Raw genomic sequence first — 27,270 nt, 5'->3', positions numbered from 1 at the left:
ACTCGTCAGCGCTAGCAAGCCGACCAATCACAGAGCTTGCGCTACGCGTTGTTGTGACGTGTAGTTACAATTTTTTAGAGGTGCACGTCAGTGACGACGACGGCCACGGCGAAGGGCTATGCGTCAGCGCCGTAGCCTACGCCGGTGTTTGACGCAGAAGTATAAATCAGCCTTCACGGCGCATGAGCGGCGCGTATTTTGTCGGCGTGCATGCAAACAACCAACCGGGATTCACACAGGAGTGCGCGAGGCGCGCGGGAATGGTTTTCTGCGCGCATGCGTCAGTTTGCTTTCACCAGCATTTAGCATTGAACCAGCACTAAGGGGGAACGACAATGACAATGGCCACCCCTTGGGGGCGCCCCTGTCGCGATTAGAATGAACAGCAAATCAGCCAGCAGAGTATCAATAACAGACTTTTATTAGTCATTTTTGTAAATTGCACGACTTTAATACCTGTTAAGTTTCATGCCAGTACTCTGGTTTGCGCGCTCTCTCTCTCTCTCTCTCTCTCTCTCTCTCTCTCTCTCTCTCTCTCTCTCTCTCTCTCTCTCTCTCTCTCTCTCTCACACACACACACACACACACACACACACATTTCCACATTTTAGGTGCTTTATTGGCATGACAAATAATTGACATTCGTATTGCCAAAGCAGTGCAGCGTCGCTGCGTACAGACAAGACAGTGCAAAAAGGGCAGTAGTGCAAACAAATATGAACATAAAATATAATATAGAAATAAAGAAAAAATTGTAAAAAAAAAAACAAACAAATAGATTAATAAAAATAACAATATACCAGTAAAACTAAAAAGATTAATAAAAATAAAAATAGATTAATGGTCATTTGTGAAACAGGATAAAAGTGATGACAATAATATCCACAGTAGGTCCACAAGTAAAGAGTTCCAGTTGTGTGTTGGAGACAGTGGAGCGGATCATTGTGGGTTCCTCAGACAGTGGTAGGAGTGCACAAACTGAGCTGCTAACACACAGCAGCACACACACTCCCCCAGTAGGATGGGCAGTTTCTCATTGTTCGGCAGGGACTCAAAGTTTTTGTGTGTGTGTGTGTGAGTTTCAGGTAGGAAGGAAGTGCAGTTCTGTTTCAATCGGCTGCTGAGGGCAGTGTGGGCACAGCCGCTCCTCCACCGGCAGCCATGTTTGTCTGTGCCGGCCCGTCTCTATAGCCAGCTGGTGTCCGCTGAGTCTGTATCTGCTCAGGGTGTTCCTCAGACCTTTATCTGTCACTGTGTGAAGATAGTCTGCCAGAGTATATTGTCTCTTCAGGGCCAGATAACACTGCATTTTGCTTTGCAGTTGTGTTTGAGTGTCCCAGTGGTGTGTGTAGCTGTTCTCGATCTGGTGTGTGATCTGAGTCAGTGGCAGGAGTGTGTTCAGCTCCTCAGGAGACGTCTCAGAGACCCTGAAGCTCTGGGCCAGCTGGGAGAGTGGGTCTGCTCTTCTGCTCAGTTCTCTGTCCTGCAGGGCTTTATAGTGGTATGAGTCCGGGTCGCTGAGTTTGAAGTGCTTCCAGAATTTGACAGCTCTTTTCTGTATCTTTATTATCAGAGGGTATTTCCTAATTCTGCTCTGCATCCGTTGATTTTTGTGTGCCGGTGGACGTGTAGGATGTTCTTACACAGCTCTGTGTGCAGGGTTTCTATCGGGTGTTTGTCCCATTTGGCCAGATCTTGTTTAGGGTTTGTCAGTGGACCCCACACCTCACTGCCGTAGAGGGCGATGGGCTCGATGACGGACTCTAGGATCTTCAGCCAGATCTGGACAGGGATGTCTATGGGGCATTGGCGTTTGATGGCGTAGAAGGCTCTGCGGGCTTTATCTCTCAGCTCATTCACTGCAGGATTAAAGTTTCCAGTGGAGGTGATGTTCAGGCCTAAATAATTATACTGTGTTGTGTGTGTTATCTGATTGGTGCCTAGTGTGAATGTGTGTTGTGTTCCCTGGGGTCTGGTTCTTTTTTGGAAGGTGATGATTTTGGTTTTGTTTAGGTTGACGGTCAGGGCCCAGGTCTGGCAGTACTGGTCCAGCAGCTGCAGGTTCTGCTGTAGGCCCTGTTCGGTTGGCGATAGTAGCAGCAGGTCGTCTGCGTACAGCAGGCATTTGATCTGAGAGTCGTGGAGATCGAGACCCGGAGCGGTGGATCGCTCCAGACTGAGCGCCAGCCCGTTTATGTAGATGTTGAATAGTGTTGGGCTCAGGCAGCAGCCTTGTCTCACTCCACGCTCCTGGGAAAGATATTTTGTTCTTTTTGTGCTAATTTTGATGCCACATTCGCTTTCGGTGTACATTGATTTAATAAGGTCATATGTTTTTCCTCCTATACCACTTTCAATCAGCTTATAAAGTAAGCCTTGGTGCCAAATTGAGTCGAAAGCTTTTTTAAAGTCAATGAAGCATGCATATATTTTACCTTTATTTTGGACAGTGTGTTTTTCAATTAGCGAGTGCAGTGTGTAAATGTGGTCAGATGTGCGGTATTTTGGTAAAAATCCAATTTGACTTCTGCTTAAGACATTATGTGTCGTGATGAAGTCCAGTAGTCGGACATTTATTAAACTACAGAATAACTTTCCCAGGTTGCTGTTCACACAAATCCCTCTGTAATTATTGGGGTCAAATTTATCTCCATTTTTAAAGATGGGTGGCGCAGTAGGTAGTGCTGTCACCTTACTGCAAGAATGTCGATGGTTCGAGCCTCGGCTGGGTCAGTTGGCGTTTCTGTGTGGAGTTTGCATGTTCTCCCCACATTTGCGTGGGTTTCCTATAGGTGCTCCAGTTTCCCCTGCAGTCCAAACATGTGATACAGGTGAATTGGGTAAGCTAAAATTGACCCTAGTGAATGAGTGTGTATGGATGTTTCCCAAAGATGGGTTGCAGGTGGAAGGGCATTTGCTGCATAAAACATGTGCTGGATAGGTTGGCGGTTCATTCCGCTGTTGCGACCCCTGATTAATAAAGGGACTAAGCTGAAAAATTAATGAATAATAATAATAATAATAATAATTTATAGTCTCTTTTGTAAAAGTGCTTCACACTTTTTTTATTGATCATGTTTTCTTTCAAGAATAAAGTCCAAGATTTACTTGTCAAATGTTTTCTCCTTTTAAAAACAATACAGTAGCGAAAGATGACTCTGCTTATGTCAGATGTTCTCTTGCACAGCTGGATGTTGGACTCTTGAAAAATAATCTTTTGCATTTGCCAAAACTGATTCACTGAAGTCACACCAGGATTCTACTTGGTCTTAAAGCCTTTTCAAAGTGTTATTTTCACTGTTTATGATGACAGAGCAGTCAAAATAGGACAAATGAGCTCATGTAGGGACATATTCTGGATGTTTGTCAGTAAGTGGGGAAAGGGGGGGGGGGGGGTCTTCCTAACCCTCTGGCTACGGGCCTGATAACTGTTGAGAATTCAGAAGATTATTCAGAAATGGTGACTTTTAAGTTGTGAATAAAGGCCAAAGATGTTCATAGGAAAACACAATTATTAAAATAGAACAGGCCTTAATTGGCATTTCAATTGTTCTACTGTCACAGCTCCTCTCTTTTCTTTCTTTTTTCACCAAGATCAGTCCCAAAGCTGAAATTTGAGGGTGTTGTGCTGTCATGATCAAGTCAATAGGCTAATAATAGCATCTTTAATGTGTTTTCTCATCTGAATCAATGAATTAAAATAGTGCCAATAAAAATGATATAAAGTACTGTAACAATTTTAGAAAACAGTAATAATTAAGCGAAAAATAATGAATGCATTTCTTGTAGCAGGTGATTTTTTATCCTAAGTGATAAATGAGCCACAAGCATCGTAAAGGAACAGTTCACCCAAAAATGAAATGGTCCTTATCATTTACTCACACTTTTATGGAGCTCTTATTTTCGGTGAAAGACTTCATTCATTCATTCATTCACTTATTTAAAAAGCTCACTTATATTGCCAAAAACATTAATGGATTTCGATTTTCCATTGGTCAACTATGTATTGTTTGCAAAACTGGAAGATTTGCATCTGTTGAAAAAGATTATCTGTGAAATTTTTGAACGGGTGCATCATGTGATACTAACACAGCTCAAATACACAAAAAGTTAAACTGCAGCGCCATCTAGTGGACTAAAGTGTTGACAACCTACAAAGAACAGAATTTGATTATTATTTTATCTTTTTTGTTTGTTTTTTGGACTTTCGTGCTTAATGTTCAGAAAAAAATCTAAAATGGGACTCAATCAAACACAATAGGCTGCTTCCATTTTAAAGTTCATTTAAAGTTTATTAGGAAAATATGTAAAAACAATTATAAAACATTAAAATAAAGTACAGTAGAAAGAGAAAAACGTGTCGATTATATATGTGCATAAGAAAAATTATAACGTTTGATCTGAACTGATGTGTGTGTGTGTGTGAGAATGATACAGAAACACAAATGCAGATCCAGTAGTTCAGCCATTGAGTAGTTTGTGTAACAGTAAACACTGTGTTGTCCAGGATGGAGACTGAACCCCGTCACATAGTGGAGGTTAACATCATGTTTTCTAAAACAGAATAAATGTTTATTCACAAACACTGAAACACAGCACTGAACACATTCTTGAGTCTGACTGTGTGTGAAAGAAACTCACCTCATCCTGGAGCTTCTCCTGTGGACCAGAACGAGACTCATCAGCCGGATCACGAGAAACTGAAGAGAAAACAAGACGTAGTTCATCACAGGTCAGACAATCTGTTTCACAGCCTGAAGACAACTAAAGACAATGGTGATTATGATCGTGGAAATAAAGGGTTTGTCATTTGCTCTTTGTGTCACTGATAGTTCATCAAATACTTACAATTTACATCAAATTCCTCTTTGCTGTTTCGTCTCATAAGTTTCTCTGTGTTCATCTCTCCTGAGTCTTTAGATTTTGGTTTGCTCTTCAGGTTCTTGCTTTTTCGATGATCAAGCTGTGATTTCTTGGGCATTTTTAAACCTGTGTTTTACTGTCTACCTGTTTGAAACAAAAATGACATTACATTTAGATGTGAACCATTTGTAGTGAAATGCATTGATTCCTCACTGGTGTCAACACAACATTCATTCATTCATTCATACATTTTCCTTCAGCTTAATCCCTTATTCATCAGGGGCCACCACAGCGGAATGAACCGCCAACTATTCCGGCATATGTTTTACACAGCGCATGCCCTTCCAGCTGCCACCCAGTTCTGGGAAACACCCATACACTCTCAAGTTCACACACATACACTGTAGCAAATTTAATTCATTCAATTCACCTATAGCGCATGTGCTTGAACAGTGTGGAAAACCGGAGCACCCAGAGGAAGCAAACACCAACACAGGGAGAACATGCAAACTCCACACAGAAATGACAACTGACCCAGCCGGGACTAAAATTAGTGACCTTCTTGCTGTGAGGCGACAGTGCTAACCACTGAGCTAGCGTGTCAACTCAACACAACATAATCATGATATAAAATCACAGTCATACACTTGAAGCACATCTGAGATGGCATGAAACAGAATTTGAAGTCTACAGACTAATTCTAACAATATAATTTGATTTTCAAGACCACAATTTAGGTCAGTTTGTTTCATTACCGCAATTACATATAAACCAATCAGCTGATTTATGGCAGGTTGTTTTTTATTTTTATTTTAAAAAACTGTTATTTGATTCAACAAAAGAAATTCAGTTTGTTTCTTTACAGATATTACAAACCTGCAAAAAGTGTGAGCACCAAAGTACTGATACTGTCACACTCTGCATTGAAACATTTTCAGCAATTATTTATCATTCCAGCCATAAAATGATGTTTATAAAATATAAATATAAAAATGGATCCATAAAATGGCTATTAAGTTGGGTTAGTACTACAAACCCTTTCTCTAAATGTCAATTTTAGTCAATATTTAAAATCTTAAACTATACTGAGTGGCAGCAATCATTGTTTTTACACATTAATAAAATAACATATTTGTAAATATTCAAAATGTTAAGTGTAACTGAGTGCCAGTCTATAAACATTTAAAGTAAAATAGCTGGATTGGGGCATCAGACATACCCTAGCCACCACTAGGGGTGTTGTGTTTGTGATTAAAATGACAAAATACCAGATGTAAACAGCAATCCAAAGGCTACCTCAGAATAAAGCATGAATTACAAACACAAAGACCCCAGCCACCCCAAGATATTTTCTGTAAAATAAAATTCTAATTTAAATTAAGTTAAAGAAATTATATTGATAAATCTTTAACGTTTTGATTATTATTGCAAGTTATATCAACAATTAAAAAGGTATAATTATTAATGGATAAAGTAACGAAAATCAAGGTTTGTCTGTTTTATCATCTAAATCCAGAGACTACTCTCAACTTCAACTAAACGTTCATATATATATATATATATATATATATATATATATATATATATATATATATATATATATATATATATATATATATATATATATATATATATGTATGTATGTATGTATGTATGTATGTATGTATGTATGTATGTATGTATGTATGTATATGTATATATATATATATATATATATATATATATATATATATATATATATATATATATATATATACATGCATACATATACACACACACACACACACACACACACACACACACACACACACATATATATATATATATATACATATACTGAATTGGATATACACACACACACACACACACACGTCAAAGATACGTGTGTATGTGAAAATCTGAAAAAACAGCTAAGTTACTCACCGTGCGTTAAACATGTTCACACAGTTCAGGACGGTTAAGCAGCGTCGATCTTGGCGAAAGACCTTTTCTGTGGGCGAGCGCATAAAAGATTTGCATACCTTTCTGAGAATATATCATATATTCTCAGAACGGACCAATCAATCACTGTATTTAAATAGTCTCAGACACTACTGGATATTCTAATTCTTGACAAACAAAGTCGCTCAGAGTCATGTGTTGGTTGGTTCACAGAAAACAGGAAGCCACGCCCTTTCCTGGGCGCGCGAATGTAGGAGCGTGCATTAAAACATAATCAGTTGCTGTACTGTTTTTGTGAAGGAAACGTTTATACTTGAGTGTGCAACAGAAGAGTATGCAAGCTTTAGAATTAGGACTGCCTCCCCTTTAACAAATCGTGGCTGCGTGCAAAACAGCCGCTTTTATACCGGCATGCACAAAAATTCCAGGGGTTTCATTACCACGACGTAAAATGGGCGTGGCTCGGTCGGTGTTTGGGAAACGCCCCCTTAAAAAAAAAACAATACTGAGAGGTCACCGATCATGCGCAGTACAGGTTCTTTTTTAGCGCGGTCATTTCAAACAGGATGATTATGGATAAAGAACCTACCGCGGTGGATAACGAAGGAAAAAACAATCATACAGGTTATTTTTTTGTTTTTATAATCTTATATTTTAAAGATTTCATTAGCATAACCGGCTGACCTCGTTTTACTCCGTTTTTCTGTCTCTGGGCTTTTGTACTTCCATTTTAAACCAAATAATAATGGTTGTGGTAAGATTAACCGTGTTTTTGTAGTTTAAAATATGGTATTCAGTCATGTTTAAACAAATAAATACCACATTTTCTGTAATAAATCGTGGTTAATTTTTCTTTCTCGATCTTAGTTAATTAACATAACTCATATTTATTTTCTATTTTTATTTAAAGTCATCATACACAAAACAACTGGGATCAGGACAGGTATCTGATGTTACTGTATATAATATAAAAGTGATCATACATGAAACCCCTGAGATCAGGACAGGTATCTGATGTTACTGTATATAATATAAAAGTGATCATACATAAAACCCCTGAGATCAGGACAGGTATCTGATGTTAACTAATATAAAAGTGATCATACATGAAACCCCTGAGATCAGGACAGGTATCTGATGTTAATGTATATAATATAAAAGTGATCATACATGAAACCCCTGAGATCAGGACAGGTATCTGATGTTAATGTATATAATATAAAAGTGATCATACATGAAACCCCTGAGATCAGGACAGGTATCTGATGTTAATGTATATAAAAGTGATCATACATGAAACCCCTGGGATCAGGACAGGTATCTGATGTTAACTAATATAAAAGTGATCATACATGAAACCCCTGAGATCAGGACAGGTATCTGATGTTAATGTATATAATATAAAAGTGATCATACATGAAACCCCTGGGATCAGGACAGGTATCTGATGTTAACTAATATAAAAGTAATTATACATGAAACCCCTGGCATCAGGACAGGTATCTGATGTTACTGTATATGATATATAAAGTATTTGACACAAAAGCCGTGGGATCGGGACAGGTATCTTAAGTTATAACAGTATTAATGTAATCTGAGCGGTATCTTAAGTTAATTTGTTTAATATAACATACACTGACTTCACATGAAACACCTGCGATCAGGACAGCTATTTTGTACTGCATATAAAAGACATTGGACACGAAACCCCTGCGAATACGTACAGGTATCTGAATCAAACGGCTGTTTTCACAATCTGCGCATGATCCGTGACCTATGCAAATTCACAGATAGGCCACGCCCACCCAATGACGTAGTAGCGGTTACGCTGTACTGAAACCCCTGGAAAAAAGTGCCTGCCCTTTTATACCACATTTTGAAAGTGAAACCACCTCATATTCACTGATTATAAGTTCAGTATTTATTACATGACAGTCTCTTCTTTACATTTATAACACATTTAGCTCTGCCTTCTGGTCTGTTGTTGAATATTGACTTCAATTCTGATTATAATCTAATTATTGTATTTATTTATTTATTAGATTTTTATTTTAGCCTTTTAACTGGAAGACGTGATTAGATTTGTGAGAAATTCAGTTTTTGTTTAAAAAGTGAAGCACACTGTGAAAAACATACTTAATGCTTTTAAAATTCCCTTAAATGTTGAAACAAAAACGTTCACAGAAAGCTTATCTCTTTCAAAAATCAGGTTTATCAGGCATCCGACTATAATATGAACAAAATATAAACAAAACAAATCGAATAAAGCATGAGCTGACAAAAATACAAATAACACAATTCAATAGTTATTAATGTTGTACTGTAGGCTATCATAATGGCCAGGTTGACAAATATATTTAATATAATACAAAGTAAATTTTTTATAGAAGAACATTACAGTACACAAGCCTCATAAACAGAGCAAATTTATACTGGTGTCATGTCTTGCTCTATACAGTGTGTGTGCAAAAATATCCAATAGTATCTGGATGCAGCCTTTATGCTGCAAGCTGAGACTGCATCACTCAGCGATGCAATGTCAGACACAAGGCAGTCAAATGAAGCGAGTGACGTCACTCTGAGGGATAGGGTTGGGGGTGGGGTTAGGTGAGGCCATTAAAAAGCATTTGATGCAGCTCAGACTGCACTGCACCAGGTCTGCAAAATAGATCTCCTCTCAAAATATCTGACTGTAGCTTTATTTTGGCAAAATCATTGAAAAAGTTGTTTTTAGCAAGTTCTTAAACTTCAGGGGATGTTTACACAATTTTCAATCTGGTTTAAGAGCATATCATAGTACAGAGAGCGCCCTTATCAAGATAATCAATGATATCCACCTAAATACAGATTCAGGTAAATAACAGTGCTGGTATTGTTCGATCTCAGTGCTGCATTTGACACTGTCCATCACAGCATATTTCTGGATAGGCTGGAAAACTTAGTTGGGATGTCTGTCACGGTCCTTAAATGGTTCAGATCTTACCTTGCAGGGAGAGGTTACTATGTCAGTGTAGGTGACCATAGGTCAAGGTGGAAACCCATGACATGTGGAGTCCCACAAGGCTTGATTCTGGCACCTTTACTGTTCAACCTTTACATGCTCCCTCTTAGCCAAAAAAACGAGAAAGAACCAAATCTCCAAATATGCTGATGACACTCAGATCTACCTAGCCTTACTGCCTAATGACTACAGCTATATTGACACCCTCTGCCAATACATTGATGAAATTACCCAGATAGCAAAATACACTCGGGCCAGTTCCGGCTAGATTGTCGCCTGCCGGAGACTTACCCCTCGGCCCAACTCCGGCTGCCGGACTCGGGCCGGATGCCTGTGGACTCACTGCCCGATTCCGGCCCGAATCAAGCGGGCCAGATGCGGCGGCCGTAAGCGAGTCGACGCTGCGCATCCGCGTTAGAATCGGCGCGAGGGTAATGTGCGCTGCGGCCCGGAGCTGGCGCGACTCCGTATTTATACACCTTATAAAACCTTTTAGTATTACATTGGTACTTGATATATGGTATTACAACCATTTGAATTTATACAACAGCAAACACAGGCTATAATGTACACACAAAGTGTAAGCACTGCGTTTAACCTTTGAATAAAGTGCAAACTGCATACATATTCTGTAACGAAAATAATCAGACAAATGACAAAATAAATAAATGTTAAACGTTTATTGATGGCAAGAAAAAAAATAGTACTAAAATTTTATAAATAATTTTGTAGTGCACAAGAATATCAATATAAAAACAACAATAAAACAACACAATAAAGACACACAGAAAGATTTAAACAAAAAATCTAAAAATTACACAAACACAGATGTTTTTTAAAACAACCCTGTTTTCCCAATAGACTTGAATTAAAAATTTGTACAAACAGCTAAATTTTATATAAACCTAAATATAGAAACCAATTTAAGATATAGCAAGAAACATCTTAAAAATACCAATGACAATCCGTAAAATATCCAAGTCAAACTTGTAAAAAGTACTGCAGAATTCTGAAGAAACATCTTGAAACATTTTTTAATAAAACATTAAAATAATAATAAACAAACAAGTCAAACTTATTTTTAAATAAACTTGAACAAAATCAATTGCACAAACAGCAAGACATGAGTGAGATGATTATACATTTCATATATATACACGTCTTGTGCAATTTTATATTTATAATTTTATTTGTATCACGTTTATTAAAAATGTATCAAGATGTTTCTTCAGAATTTGGCGCACACACATACATACATACATACATACCATACATATATACACACACACATACACACATATATATACATATACATATATATATATATATAAATGCAAATGAAAGAAACAAATTGTTCAAGTATCAGGGAACATCCTAATACACTTAAAATGTTGTTTAAAAAATAAAACAAAATAGTGATGTAGACATTTGACACATTAGCTTTCTCTTATTTCTTCCTCCATCCCTGTCAGGGGCAAGTTGTAGCTACCTTGTAATGCATTTTTCCACTTCTTTATCAGTGGCGTGGTATGGACATTTGTCCTCACTCCATCTGTGATTAAAAGATAAACAGATAATTAGTAGTGAACAAGTACTAATGTAAAAAAAAAAGAAAAAATTAGGAAAAAAGTAGGCTACCTACGAAGCAAAAAAAAAAACAATAAAAAAAAACAAATAAACATAAAACACTTTGAAATTAGCAAGAGCTTGAACTTACCAGTTTCTTCATTTGTTCGGGCTGCTCCTTTAGTTGATTTTCAAGCTTTTCCAAATCAAATTGGCCATAGGAAGGTCAAATGTGTTTACATCTGGAATTTCATCACGTCTGTTTTGGTTTTGTGAGAATCAGGCCCAGCTGCTGCTTTATGACGTTGCATGATTTTAAAACTTCAGTCAGTCGTGCTAAAAAAGAAAAATAACAGATTAGTATAAATCAACCTGTAGCTTATTCTCATACAACTTCTGTAAATACAACAGTGGGTTAGACACTGCTGATATTCTCTAGTTGATCTTTACTTTCTAGCTGCATTAAACCTTAACAAATTTAGTGATGTCTTCAATTCTTACAAAGACATCACGAGATGCAATAAGTTCTGTCTTGATCTCAAACTGCACTAGAACAAAGACTGTAAATGTTCATAGGTGTACTGCAGGAGTGTCCAAACTTTTTGGGCCGAGGGGCAGATGCAAAAAAACAAACGTTGTCGCGGGCCAAATTTTACATACATCACACAGACACGTGTATATATATATATATATATATATATATATATATATATATATATATATATATATATATATATATATATATATATATATAAATACAGTTTAGTCAGAATTGTTAGCCCCCCTAAATTATTAGCCACCGTTTATTTTTTCCCCAATTTCTGTATAACGGAGGAGTTAAACATTTTTTTCCACACATTTCTAAACATATTAGTTTTAGTAACTCATTTCTAATAACTGATTTATTTTATTTATTTATTTTATTACTTTATTAAAGTGACATTTAAAGGCTTAACTAGGTTAATCAAGTTAACTAGTCAAGTTAAGGTAATTAGGCAAGTTATTTTATAACAATGGTTTGTTCTGAAGACTTAAGGGGCTAATAATTTTGACCTTAAAATGGTTCATAAAAAAATTTAAACCGCTTTTTATTCTAGCCGAAATAAAACATGTCTTTCTCCAACACCATTTGGGAAATATTTAAAAAAAAATAAATAAATCAATGAGGGGCTAATAATTCAGACTTCAACTGTGTGTAGATAGATAGATAGATAGATAGATAGATAGATAGATAGATAGATAGATAGATAGACAGACAGACAGACAGACAGACAGACAGACAGACAGACAGACAGACAGATCATAACAAGAACTGCTGCTTAATTGAATGCATGTAATAGCGACACCCGGTGGTTATTTATTGAATTACGTTCATTTTTGTATAGCGGGCCAGATTCTATTGATATTTATAAAAAGCCTGCATGTAACTAGATTAATGGGATTATTATTCTTTCTAAAAATAATTTTTAGTACTGCTTACCTTCTAAATGTTATATTAACCTCTATCACTTTATCAATAAAAAAGGTAGACACACAAGTGCACTGTTAAATAATTTAAAACTAATAAATGTATAAAAAAAAAAAAAGTTTAGAAAAAATATATAAATGTCACAAATTACATTACTTATTTTATTATACTTAAATATTTAAATACTTAAAAAAGTGAAATTAGGCATTAACTCGAGCAGCTGTTTTCCCACGCTAACTGTCTCTTCTTCACTGATGGTTGCTTCTTTTCAAATATATACGCTCATATTTGCTATAACTTTGCATGAGAACATCAAGTTCAGCTGGAGAAAGAAATGGTGATCTCTTTTATAAGATGTTGCCATAGTCACTCGTAATGTCTGCGCTCCATTGATAATGTCTTTTTATAGTCACGGTGTGCGCGCTTAACTCTGAGTTGGTCTACTCGAAGGTGATTGACCCAACTCAGATCAGCTGTTCTGAAACCGAAAACTCTGAGTTTTTAATCTCTCGGTAAATCAACTCAGAGTTCAAGTTTAAACTCTGAGTTGTTTGAACCTCCTTACTGAAACAGGCCCCAGTTTTGCACAAATTTATGTAATAGCCTATATTTTGATGGAAACATAGCTATTGACACACAGAACAAAGTCACGTACGAGGCTTGTCCTTTTTTTCATAAATAATTAGCTTAACCTTCGACATGCACTGTTACTAGATTAATGGGATTATTAAACTGTCTAAAAATAATTTTATTATTAATTAAAATTATTAATGCCTTTTTATAGTCACGGTGTGCGCGCTTAACTCGGAGTTGATTGACCCAACTCAGATCAGCTGTTCTGAAACCGAAAACCAGAGTTTTTAATCTCTCGGTAAATCAACTCAGAGTTCAAGTTTAAACTCCAAGTTGTTTGAACCTCCTTACTGAAACAGGCCCCCCATGTTTTGTTTAGTTTGATAACAGAGGTGTCTCTGTAAAAATGCACAGATCTATAATGAAAGCATTCAATTACTTTAGAAACTGTTTGTGCTCATTTAAGAGAAAATAAGCTGTTTAAAATAAAACATGCAGGACGGAGATGTTTCATATTATTAGTGCATTTGTCTGTTTAAACATACACCCGCTCCTCTGTAAATGGCGCGTACAGACGCTGATCTGGGATCAGTTTATTGTATGGAGCGCATCTGTCAGTCAGCGCTCATACATGCATTCACTGGTTCAGAGGTTGCAAAGTGAAAGGCGACGATCAGCGCACATAGATGTAAAGAAAGTTGGGTAGAATGGTAAAATACGGGAGAATTTCGGCAAAAACGGGAGGGTTTACGTGAGTGCAGTGAACAGGAAGTGTTTGTGGAGAAACAGTTTTGCGAGAGAACGCAAAACATATTGCGAGGGAACGCAAAACTTTGCGAGAGAACGCAAAAACTTAGAAATATATATTTTCCTCCCACCCATTTTTTTCTTTCACCCATTTTTTTTTCACCCAGCCAATTTTTTTCTACTCCACTACGTCCCTTCCGGGTCGCTTTAAAGGTCAAACCACAAAAAAATGTCTAGAATCATTGTGTGATTCTAGAGTCAGATCTGAGTTTCAGTAGTCATGTCAAAACAGTCAGTAAATCAGCATACTATCATCTCAAAAACATTGCAAGAATTAGATGCTTTGTTTCCAGTGAGGACGTAAAGAAACTTGTTCATGCTTTTATCAGATTACTGTAACGCCCTCCTTACTGGCCCTCCTAAAAAGACAGTCAGACAATTGTAGCTCATCCAGAACACTGCGGCCAGGATTCTGACCAGAAACAGGAAATCAGAGCACACATCCTGTCCTCAGATCTCTACACTGGCTCCCAGTTACATTCAGAATAGAGTTTAAAGTATTAATACTAGTCTAAAAATCACTAAATGGCCTAGGACCACAATACTGTACATTACAGACATGCTCACTGAATACAAACCTAACAGATCCCTCAGATCATTAGGATCATATAAACTAGAAATTCCAAGAGTTCAGTCAAAGCAGGGTGTATCCGCCTTCGGCTGCTGCGCCCCCCACTGCTGGAATCAGCTTCCAGAAATGATCAGATGTGCTCCAACATTAGGCACGTCCAAATCAAGATTGAAAACACATCTGTTTAGCTGTGAGTTTACTGAATGAGCACTGTGCTACAGCCAACAGATCACACTATTGTGTCTTTCTTTTCTTTTTCATTCTTAATAACCTGTTGTAACACATTTTAATCTGTTTTTAATAATTTTTATCATTTGTTTTTATTTTCTTATACTTGTCTCTTTTACTCCTGCCAGTATGAGTTAAACAAATGAATATTCGTCACCTACAAAGTATTTTCTGTATTGCTCAACAGATGAGACTCCAAGTGGTTTAGCAAAAGTAATGTTATTCCACAAAAACAAAAATCCCAGAGACCAGCACAGTGAAGACAAGATCAGGAATAATAGAAAGAACAAACAAACCTGCGAAAGGCCATTTCTACAACCCAGGCTCACTCTGATTACGTACCCATATATACATATCTGGAAAGAACAAAATACATCCCAAGAGCTATGTTTTTTTTGCAGTTTTTGCACTTTTTCAGTTCTCAAATTTCTCTCACGAGTGCCATTTGTGCCTGGAGTTCTCACGTAAATCCATCAGAGGCTGCTGTTGACTGACTGACTAATTGACTGACCTTCCCTAAACCCAATCAATAGTGTTTTAAAAACACTATTATATTATACTATACTAAATTTACAACATTCTCACCCTGTTATTTACTTGTTCACTTTATTTTTAGGCATTTGTCTTACCCGCTTTCTGGAATTGTTCTTCAACGGACTCAAATCCAGTTGTCGCGGTCAGCTCCGCTCTGTGTCTCAAGTCCGCCGACGTACATGTCAAACTACCGGACAAAGTAGTAACAGCAGAAAAGCTGTCCATACAGAGGTAAGCGGTCAGCTGCTAGTGTTAATTTTAAAGATGAAATGCAGCCATATCTCTGGCTACATAACTCGCAATCTCCAGAAATGTATATAGGGCTACATTGCTTTTCTAACAGCAGTGGAAACTGAATTATTTTATTTATTAATATTCACTTGTCTACAGTGACAGTTTTAAGACAGACATAATAAGGTAAAGCAGTGCTAACAAAACATTCAATTTTTTTCAAAGTAAATACAGATTTTTTATACATATTTATCAATTTCAAGTCATCAACTGAGGGAGAGTATACAGTCAAAACCTTGTCAATACCTGACTTCAGAGATGCTGCCTGTCTTCGGTAGTAGGTTTAACATAGTTTAATTTTAAAAAATCGTGATCGTGATTAAATAATTACATTATTTCACATTCTTTGGATACTTCTGCGAAGAAAGTTAAATAAAGAAATTGGATCATAAAGAGTTTGGATCACGACTTTTTGAATTATAATGTTAAAAAGTTTAACACACCAACATCTAAATACTGCAAGAGCACAGTGCAAATTTTACTATTGAACTAGATGACATAGTTTAATACAAAAATAATTCCGGCATATAGCTTTTACAAAATAGAACGAGGATGAATATGAATAAAACAGGATGAAGACATCAGTGATGGACATTAATGTTGATTTTCTAAAAGAGAGATTATAGTCTAATTAATCATAATATTCACAAACTGTTCATGTAGCCTAAAACACTGTTTTACTTGAAATTCAGTATTGTCAGCTGTAAGGCATGAACTCAACACGGAAAATACCTTGTGTTACTCATATCATATGTGGTTTTACACGATTCATGCCGTGTGCGCCTTACTTTTCTCAGTGTCGTTTGTGGTTCTTGTGGTTGCTGTGAGCTTGTTCTTTCCAGAGACTGTACACATGGATCATTTATAAGTCTTTTTAGTTTTTATTTAGTGTTGCATGAAATAAAAAATGCAATCGTGGTGTTCTGGTGTTTAGGTATTTATAAATCCCAAAGAAAATATGAATACATAATCAATAACTATTTGCATAAATGAACAAACTGCTTAGATTCATACTGTTCAGATCTTTAATCTTTGCTTGAGATCAATCTTCCAAACATCATTTAGCAATATAGTTTACAAAGCCTGTGTTTCTTGTGCAAATGAGTTATCCATTTTTTTTAAATATACAATATCACATTAGCATACTCGTACATATTTACATATATTCTATCTTGTGTACTCGACGTATTTCATAGGCTATGCATCTTTAATTTCATAATCTAAAAGTGTATAATAAAAACATATTAAGCACTCTGATTAAGCTTTTACAACATCAGCAGTAGTCATGACAACATAAAAAACATGTTGGAAGATAAAAATAGATTCATGTTTAAAAAATATCAGGTCTCCAGACTGTCTCATGTGTTTTAGGTTAGGTTACTTTATTTATACCTGAAGGTAGATTTGGTTTGCAGTCAAGAGTTCTCATTTCATAACTCACATAGTGACAACAACGACTGGAGTCTGGACAGGAAGACATAAAACATAACAGGGCTCGACAATAAGGACTGCCCGATGGCCCGGGGCCAGCGTGCGAGACACTCGGGCCAGTGTACAGAATGTTACTGGCCCGATCGGGCCAGTGCTGCCTTTTTGCCTGCCAGATCGAGCCAGAGCTGCGAGCTGCGACTGTCTGTCAATTGTGTGCAAATACAATTATGGTGCTTTCACACAGAGACGTTTGTTTCGGAATCTGTCTGGTTTCCCCCTTTAGCGCGGTTTGTTTGGCATATCCAGCAGTTGCGCTCAGCGCTCGCATCCGCGCCCGCGCCCGCGACAAATAAATACTGCGGTCAAGCCAGCCGCGGTTCGGAAAAACAGTCAAGCCAGCCGCGCTTTATATTTTGGTGCGCGCGTATTATTATCATTACGGTAATGTCAGCAGCCACACAGAGAGCGCTCCACAGAGCACCCATTTCGCCCAGAACAGAGAGATGACAACGAAATATAAGTTTATCCCCCTTTCCTCCCACGTATGCTTTATTAAACAATTTATTAGCTTTTTTGACTGTTGTTATTTTAAGAAATTGGTTTCTGGGCTTACCTTTAATTTCCTCAAGTCTATCTTTTTGCTTCAAATGATTTTATAATAGATCAAACGGACAGAATAAATATACGATTTCTAAATACACAGAATGCGTTTCTACTTCTCCAAGCCAACAGTACATTGCAAATAAGGTTGAATGCAATTTTATACAACGTGTCTAACCTCAAAAAGTGAAAATAATCATGAAGTAGTCCAACAAAACATTGTTTAAGTTACAAATATATGTTGGTTTTATTTAAAGGGGATTTAAAAAAATGTATGCTTCTTTCAGTATATGGGATATGGGGCATTATTACACTTTAGATGACTGTAAAGACCTTATTATTTGTTATAAGTAGAATAGAACAACAATAAGATCGATGCAGGAAGTCAAATACTAAGCATACATCATATAAAGCCTGTTTTACTGCAGCATTTTGGAGAAATGTACCATTAACACACTTTAAAGTGCTATAAAGTAATAAGTAGAAAAAAACAGTGAAAATTTTGGCCGGGCAAGTAAAAATCAGAACCAATGGCCCGATCGGGCCAGTAGAAAAAATCCTTAGCGTTGAACCCTGCATAAACATACAAAGCATTCATTCATTCATTCATTCATTCATTCATTCATTCAATGTCTTTTCAGCTTAGTCCCTTTATTAATCTGGGGTCGCCACAGCGGAATGAACCACCAACTTATCCCGCACATGTTTTACGCAGCGGATGCCCTTCCAGCTGCAACCCATCTCTGGGAAACATCTATACACTCATTTACACTCGTACACTACAGACAATTTAACTTGTACCGCATGTCTTTGGATTGTGGGGGAAACCGAAGCACCCGGAGGAAACCCACGGAAATGCAGGGAGAACATGCAAACTCCACACAGAAACGCCAACTAATCCACCCGAGGCTCGAACCAGCGACCTTCTTGCTGTGAAGAGACAGCACAACCTATTGCACCACTGCATCACCCCATAACATTCTCTTCATAAAAAATAAACAAATAATCTCTTCAATTGTCCAGCCCCCTCGCAAATAAATAAGTGTTTAAAACAGTCTACAAAATGTAAAATCTACAAGTTACAGAAACTCCTGCTTTATGTTGAACTCATGATAAATAATTGTTTGCATTGGCCAAAACTAATTAGCTGAAGTTGAACACCGAAGCGACAGCCAACAGGGGATTCCGCTTGGTGTTAAAACCAATTTCGATGGGTTGTTTTCACTATTTATGATGGCATAGCAGTTAAAATTGGACAAATGAGCTCATGTATGGGACAAATTCTGGACTTTTGTCAGTGAGGGGTGGGTCTTCCAAACTACCCGAACCCCCACTGCGGTCAAGCCAGCCGCGGTTCGGAAAAACACAGTCAAGCCAGCCGCGCTTTATATTTCGGTGTGCGCGTATTATTATCATTACGGTAATGTCAGCAGCCACACAGAGAGCGCTCCACAGAGCACCCATTTCGCCCAGAACAGAGAGATGACAACGAAATATAAGTTTATCCCTCTTTCTTCCCGCGTATGCTTTATTAAACAATTTATTAGCTTTTTTTTGACTGTTGTTATTTTAAGAAATTGGTTTCTGGGCTTACCTTTAATTTCCTCAAGTTTATCTTTTTGCTTCAAATGATTTTATAGCAGATCAAACGGACAGAATAAATATACGATTTCTAAATACCCAGAATGCGTTTTTATTTCTCCTAGCCAACAACAGTACATTGCAAATAAGGTTGAATGCAATTTTATACAACGTGGCTAACCTCAGAAAGTGAAAATAATCATGAAGTAGTCCAACATAGCATTGTTTAAGTTACAAATATATGTTGGTTTTATTTAAAGGGGATTTAAAAATGTATGCTTCTTTCAGTATATGGGATATGGGGCATTATTACACTTTAGATGACTGTAAAGACCTTATTAATTGTAGAATAGAACAACAATAAGATCTGATGCAGGAAGTCAAATACTAAGCATACATCATATGAAGCCTGTTTTACTGCAGCATTTTGGAGAAATGTACCATTAACACACTTTAAAGTGCTAAAAAGAAATAAGTAGAAAAAAAAACAAAGTTTGGTTCTGATACAGGATGTACATGCGTACCTCATGTGAAAGACCTCATTTAAGTTAACAGAAGAAAACTATGGACAGGACATCCAATATTATATGCATACCTCATAATAACTTACTGCAGCATTTTGGAGAAATGGGCTATTAATGAGCTATAAAGTCTTTAAAGTGCTATTAATACATTGTTTGAAATAAGTTAAATAAAAGAGTGATCAGGTCTGATACTAGATGTCCCATGCTATATACATATATACAACATATGAATCCTTTTTACTGCAGCAATTTGGAAAAAAAATTGCTCAATTAAAAGATATAGAAAAAAAAAACAATAGTCAGGTCTTATACAGGACATCCCATACTAAACCTCATATAAAGACTTGTTACTGCAGCGTTTTGGAGAAATTGGGCATTAACATTACTCAAAGTGTTATGAAGACCCAATTTCCAATAAGTAGACAAAAACAATGATCAGTTCCTGTACAGAACATCACATACAATATGCATACTACATATAAACACTTCTTACTCCAGCAATCTGGAGAAGTGGGACATTAACATAATATAAAGTGTTATAAAGACCCCATTTCAATTAAGTAGAAAGAAACAATGGTCAGTTCTTATTTAGGACATCCCATACTATATGTGTACTTCACATGAAATCTTTTTTACTGCAGCGTTTTGGAGAAACTGGGTATTAACCTATTATAAAGTAATATAAAAACCCCATTTCTAATAAGTAGAAAAAAACAATGGACAGTTCTTATACAGGACATACCATACTATATATGTACTTCACATGAAGCGTTTTTACTGCAGCATTTTAAAGAAACGGGGTATTAACATAATATAAAATACTATAAAGACCACATTTTAAATAGGTAGAAAAAATCTATGGTCAGTTCTTATACAGGACATCCCATACTATATGTGTACTTCACATGAAACCTTTTTACTGCAGTGTTTTGGAGAAATTGTGTATAAAATATTTCCAATTGTTCTAAAGACCCCAATTCAAATAAGTAGAAAAAAAACAATGGTCAGTTCCTATACAGGACATCCATACTATATCTGTACTTCACATAAAACTTTTTTACTGCAGCATTTTGGAGAAATGGGGTATTAAAATAATATAAAGTGCTATAAAGACCTCATTTCAAATATGTAGAAAAAAACAATGGTCAGTTCTAGTACAGGACATCCCATACTATGTGTGTACATTACATGAAACCTTCTTACTGCACTGTTTTGGAGAAATGAGGTATTAACACAACAAAGTGATATAAAAACCCCATTTCAAATAAGTAGAAAGAAACAATGGTCGGTTCTTATACAGGACATCCATACTATATCTGTACTTCACATAAAACTTTTTTACTGCAGCATTTTGGAGAAATGGGGTATTAAAATAATATAAAGTGCTATAAAGACCTCATTTCAAATATGTAGAAAAAAACAATGGTCAGTTCTAGTACAGGACATCCCATACTATGTGTGTACATTACATGAAACCTTCTTACTGCACTGTTTTGGAGAAAATGTATATCAATATGATTTAAAGTGTTATAAAGACCCCATTTTTAATAAGTAGAAAAAGACAATGGTCAGTTCTTACATAGGACATCCCATACTATGTACTTGACATATACTTTCTTTTCTGCACTGTTTTGGAGAAACGGGGTAATAACCTAATATAAAGTGCTATAAAGACCGCATTTCAAATAAGTAGAAAAAAACAATAGTCAGTTCTTATACAGGACATACCATACTATATGTGTACTTCACATGAAACCTTTTTACTGCAGCATTTTGGAGAAAGGGGGTATTAACATAATATAAAGTGCTATAAAGACCCCATTTCAAATAAGTAGAAAAAGACAATGGTCAGTTCTTATACAGGACATCCCATACTATATCTGTACTTCACATGAAACCTATTTACTGCAGCGTTTTGGAGAAAGAGGGTATTAACATAATATAAAGTGCTATAAAGACCGCATTTCAAATAAGTAGAAAAAAACAATGGTCAGTTCTTATACAGGACATACCATACTATGTGTACTTCACATGAAACCTTTTTACTGCAGCATTTTGGAGAAAGGGGGTATTAACATAATATAATGTGCTTTAAAGACCCCATTTCAAATAAGTAGAAAAAGACAATGGTCAGTTCTTATACATAACATGCCATACTATATATGTACTTCACATGAAACCTTTTTACTGCAGCATTTTGGAAAAACGAGGTATTAAGCCAATATAAAGTGCTATAAAGACCCTATTTCAAATAAGTAGAAAAAAACAATGGTCAGTTCTTATACAGGACATACCATACTATATGTGTACTTCACATGAAACCTTTTTACTGCAGCATTTTGGAGAAAGGGGGTATTAACATAATATAAAGTGCTATAAAGAACCCATTTCAAATAAGTAGAAAAAGACAATGGTCAGTTCTTATACAGGACATACCATACTATATGTGTACTTCACATGAAACCTTTTTACTGCAGCATATTGGAGAAAGGGGGTATTAACATAATATAAAGTGCTTTAAAGACCCCATTTCAAATAAGTAGAAAAAGACAATGGTCAGTTCTTATACATGACATACCATACTATATATGTACTTCACATGAAATCTTTTTACTGCAGCATTTTGAAGAAACGGGGTATTAAGCTAATATCAAGTGCTATAAAGACCCCATTTCAAATAAGTAGAAAAAAACAATGGTCAGTTCTTATACAGGACATCCCATACTATATGTGCTCTTCACATGAAAACTTTTTACTGCAGCATTTTAAAGAAACTGGGTATTAACATATTTTATAGTGCTATAAAGAGCCCATTTCCAATAAGTAGAAAAAAACAATGGTCAGTTCTTAAACAGGATGTCCCATACTATGTGCACTTCACATGAAACCTTATTACTGCAGTGTTTTGGAGAAATTGTATATTATTATATTTCGGAGTGTTATAAAGACCCCAATTTAAATAAGTAGAAAAAAACAATGGTCAGTTCTTATACAGGACATCCCATACTATATATGTACTTCACATGAAACCTTTTTACAGCAGCATTTTGGAGAAAGGGGGTATTAACATAATATAAAGTGCTATAAAGACCCCATTTCAAATAAGTAGAAAAAAACAATGGTCAGTTCTTATACAGGACATCCCATACTATATGTGCACTTCACGTGAAACATTTTAACTGCAGCGTTTTTGGGAAACAGGGTATTAACATATGATAAAGTGCTATAAAGAGCCCATTTCCAATAAGTAGAAAAAAAACAATGGTCAGTTCTTATACAGGACATCCCATACTATATCTGTACTTCACATGAAACCTATTTACTGCAGCATTTTGGAGAAAGGGGGTATTAACATAATATAAAGTGCTTTAAAGACCGCATTTCAAATAAGTAGAAAAAGACAATGGTCAGTTCTTAAACATGACATACCATACTATATATGTACTTCATATGAAACCTTTTTACTGCAGCATTTTGGAGAAACGGGGTATTAAGCCAATATAAAGTGCTATAAAGACCCTATTTCAAATAAGTAGAAAAAAAACATTGGTCATATCTTATACAGGACATACCATACTATATGTGTACTTCACATGAAACCTTTTTACTGCAGCATTTTGGAGAAAGGGGGTATTAACATGATATAAAGTGCTTTAAAGACCCCATTTTTAAATAAGTAGAAAAAGACAATGGTCAGTTCTTATACATGACATACCATACTATATATGTACTTCACATGAAACCTTTTTACTGCAGCATTTTGGAGAAACGAGGTATTAAGCCAATATAAAGTGTTATAAAGACCCTATTTCAAATAAGTAGAAAAAAACAATGGTCAGTACTTATACAGGACATACCATACTATATGTGTACTTCACATGAAACCTTTTTACTGCACCGTTTTGGAGAAACAGGGTATTAACATATTATAAAGTGCTATAAAGAGCCCATTTCTAAAAAAGTAGAAAAAAACAATGTTCAGTTCTTATACATGACATACCATACTACATGTGCACTTCACATTAAATCTTTTTTACTGCAGCATTTTGGAGTATTAGGTTACTAATGTAATTCAAAACGTTATAAAGACCCCATATCAAATGAGTAGAAAAAAACAATGGTCAGTTCTTATACAGGACGTCCCATACTATATCTGTACTTCACATGAAACCTTTTTACTGCAGCATTTTGGAGAAAGGGGGTATTAACATAATATAAAGTGCTATAAAGACCCCATTTCAAATACGTAGAAAAAGACAATGGTCAGTTCTTATACATGACATCCCATACTACATATGTACTTCACATGAAACCTTTTTACTGCAGCATTTTAAAGAAACTGGGTATTAACATATTTTATAGTGCTATAAAGAGCCCATTTCCAATAAGTAGAAAAAAACAATGGTCAGTTCTTAAACAGGACATCCCATACTATGCGCCCTTCACATGAAACCTTTTTACTGCAGCATTTTGGAGAAACAGGGTATTAATATATTAAAAAGTGCTATAAGGAGCCCATTTCTAATAAGTAGGAAAAAAAACAATGGTCAGTTCTTATACAGGACATACCATACTATATGTGCACTTCAAATGAAATATTTTTTACTGCAGCGTTTTGGAGAAACAAGGTATTAAGCCAATATCAAGTGACATAAAAACCCAATTTCTAATAAGTAGAAAAAAACAATCGACAGTTCTTATACAGGACATCCCATACTATATGTACACTTCACATGAAATATTTTTTACTGCAGCGTTTTGGAGAAACAGGGTATTAACATATTATAAAGTCATATAAAATCCCCATTTCTAATAAGTAGAAAAAAACAGTGGACAGTTCTTATACAGGACATCCCATACTATATCTGTACTTCACATGAAACCTTTTTACTGCAGGGTTTTGGAGTATTAAGTTACTTATGTAATTCAAAACGTTATAAAGACCCCATTTCAAATAAGTAGAAAAAAACAATGGTCAGTTCTTATACAGGACATCCCATACTATATGTGTACTTCACATGAAACCTTTTTACTGCAGCATTTTGGAGAAACGGGATATTAACATTATTCATAGTGCTATAAAGACCCCAATTCAAATAAGTAGAAAAAAAGACAATGGTCAGTTCTTATACAGGACATCACATACTATATGTGCACTTCACATGAAACCTTTTTACTGCAGAGTTTTGGAGAAACAGGGTATTAACCTATTATAAAGTGCTATAAAGAGCCCCTTTCCAATAAGTAGAAAAAAACAATGGTCAGTTCTTAAACAGGACGTCCCATACTACATGTGCACTTCACATGAAACCTTTTTATTGCAGCGTTTTGGAGAAACAGGGTATTAACATATTGTAAAGTACTATAAAGAGTCCAATTCTAATAAGTAGAAAAAAACAATGGTCAGTTCTCATACAGGACATCCAATACTATATGTGCACTTCACATGAAACCTTTTTACTGCAGCATTTTAAAGAAATGGGGTATTAACATAATATAATATAACTTAATATAACAATTTAGTCTCCACTTTCCTTGCTAATATGCAACTCCCTCTCTGACTCCTACACTAACTATAAAAAAATACTAATGTTTTGCTTCTCACACTCTTTACACACCTGATACTTGCCTACAGCACTTATTCATTGTTGCTCTAACAGTTGTGTAAATTGCTTCCTTGTCCTCATTTGTAAGTCGCTTTGGATAAAAGTGTCCGCTAAATGACTAAATGTAAATGTATAAAGTACTAAAAAGACCGCATTTTAAATAAGTAGAAAAAAACAATTGTCAAATCTTATACAGGACATTCTAATCAATGTGTGTACTTCACATAAAAGCTTTTTACTGCAGCATTTTAAAGAAACGGGGTATTAACATAATATGAAGTACTATAAAAACCCCATTTTAAATAAGTAGAAAAAAACAATGATCTGTTCTTATACAGGACATTTCATAATATACGTGTACTTCACATTAAACCTTCTTACTGCACTGTTTTGGAGAAACTGGTATTAAAATAGAAAAAAGTACTAATAAGACCCCATTTCAATTAAGTGGAAAAAATCAATGGTCAGTTCTTACATAGGACATCCCATACTATATGTGTACTTCACATGAAACCTTTTTACTGTAGCATTTTAAAGAAATGGGCTATTAATATAATATAAAGTACTACAAAGACCGCATTTTAAATAAGTAGAAAAAAACAATTGTCAGTTGTAATACAGGACATCCCATACTATATGTGTACTTCACATGAAAACTTCTTACTGCAATGTTTTGTAGAAGCGGGGTATTAACATAATAATATAAAATTATATAAAAAAAACCCATTTCAAATAAGTATGCAATGGTCAGTTCTTATACAGGACATCCCATACTATATATCTACTTCACATAAAACCTTTTTACTCCAGCATTTTAAAGAAATTGGGTATTTACATAATATAAACACAGCATTTTAAATACGTAGAAAAAAACATTGGTCAGTTCTTGTACAGGACATTTCATAGTATATGTGTACTTCACATTAACCTTTTTACTGCAGCATTTTAAAGAAAAGGGGTATTAACATAATATAAAGTGATATAAAAACCTCATTAAAAAATAAGTAGAAAAAAACAATGGTCAGTTCTTATACAGGACATCCCATAATATATGTGTACTTCACAAGAAACCTTTTTACTGCAGCATTTAAAGAAATGGGGTATTAACATACTATAAAGTGACATAAAAACCTAATTTCAAATAAGTAGAAAAAACAATGGTCAGTTCTTATACAGGACATCCTAAACTATATATGTACTTCACATGAAACCTTTTTACTTCAGCATTTTCAAGAAACGGGGCATTAACATAATATAAAGTACTATAAAGACTTCATTTTAAATAAGTAGAAAAAACAATGGTCAGTTTTTATACAGGACATCCCATACTATTTATGTACTTCACATGAAACCTTTTACTGCAGCAATTTAAAGAAACTGGCTATTAACATTATATAAAGTACTATAAACACCCCATTTCAAATAAGTAAAAAAAAAACAATGGTCAGTTCTTATATAGGACATCCTAATCTATGTGTGTGCTTTACATGAAAACTTTTTACTGCAGCATTTTAAAGAAACAGGGGTATTAACCTAATATAAAGTGCTATAAAAACCTTTATTCAAATAAGTAGAAAAAACAATGGTCAATTCTTATACAGGGCATCCTATACTATATGTGTACTTCACACTAAACCTTCCAACTGCACTGCTTTGGGGAAATGGGGTATAGATCTAATATAAAG

General features: G+C 35.5%; 2 long non-coding RNA genes across 2 annotated transcripts; one reads left to right on the top strand and one right to left on the bottom strand.

The window, feature by feature from the left end:
- Positions 1–4,266: 4,266 nt before the first annotated feature.
- si:dkey-93m18.3 lies at positions 4,267–6,981 on the bottom strand. The gene is made up of 4 exons (NR_170095.1): positions 6,787–6,981; positions 4,849–5,007; positions 4,642–4,700; positions 4,267–4,554 (listed from the first exon to the last, which is right to left on the bottom strand). It is a non-coding gene; the product is annotated as a si:dkey-93m18.3 (long non-coding RNA).
- A 345-nt stretch (positions 6,982–7,326) lies between these two features.
- On the top strand, positions 7,327–18,880 carry LOC141379968 (uncharacterized). Its single transcript, XR_012397106.1, has 2 exons — positions 7,327–7,428; positions 15,635–18,880. It is a non-coding gene; the product is annotated as an uncharacterized lncRNA (long non-coding RNA).
- The last annotated feature ends 8,390 nt before the right edge of the window (positions 18,881–27,270 follow it).

The sequence above is a fragment of the Danio rerio genome, chromosome 21 (assembly GCF_049306965.1).
Source record: "Danio rerio strain Tuebingen ecotype United States chromosome 21, GRCz12tu, whole genome shotgun sequence".
Lineage (NCBI taxonomy): Eukaryota > Metazoa > Chordata > Actinopteri > Cypriniformes > Danionidae > Danio > Danio rerio.
The sequence above is the reverse complement of the archived record's forward strand: the minus strand, read 5'-3'. Positions and strand labels throughout refer to the sequence as shown.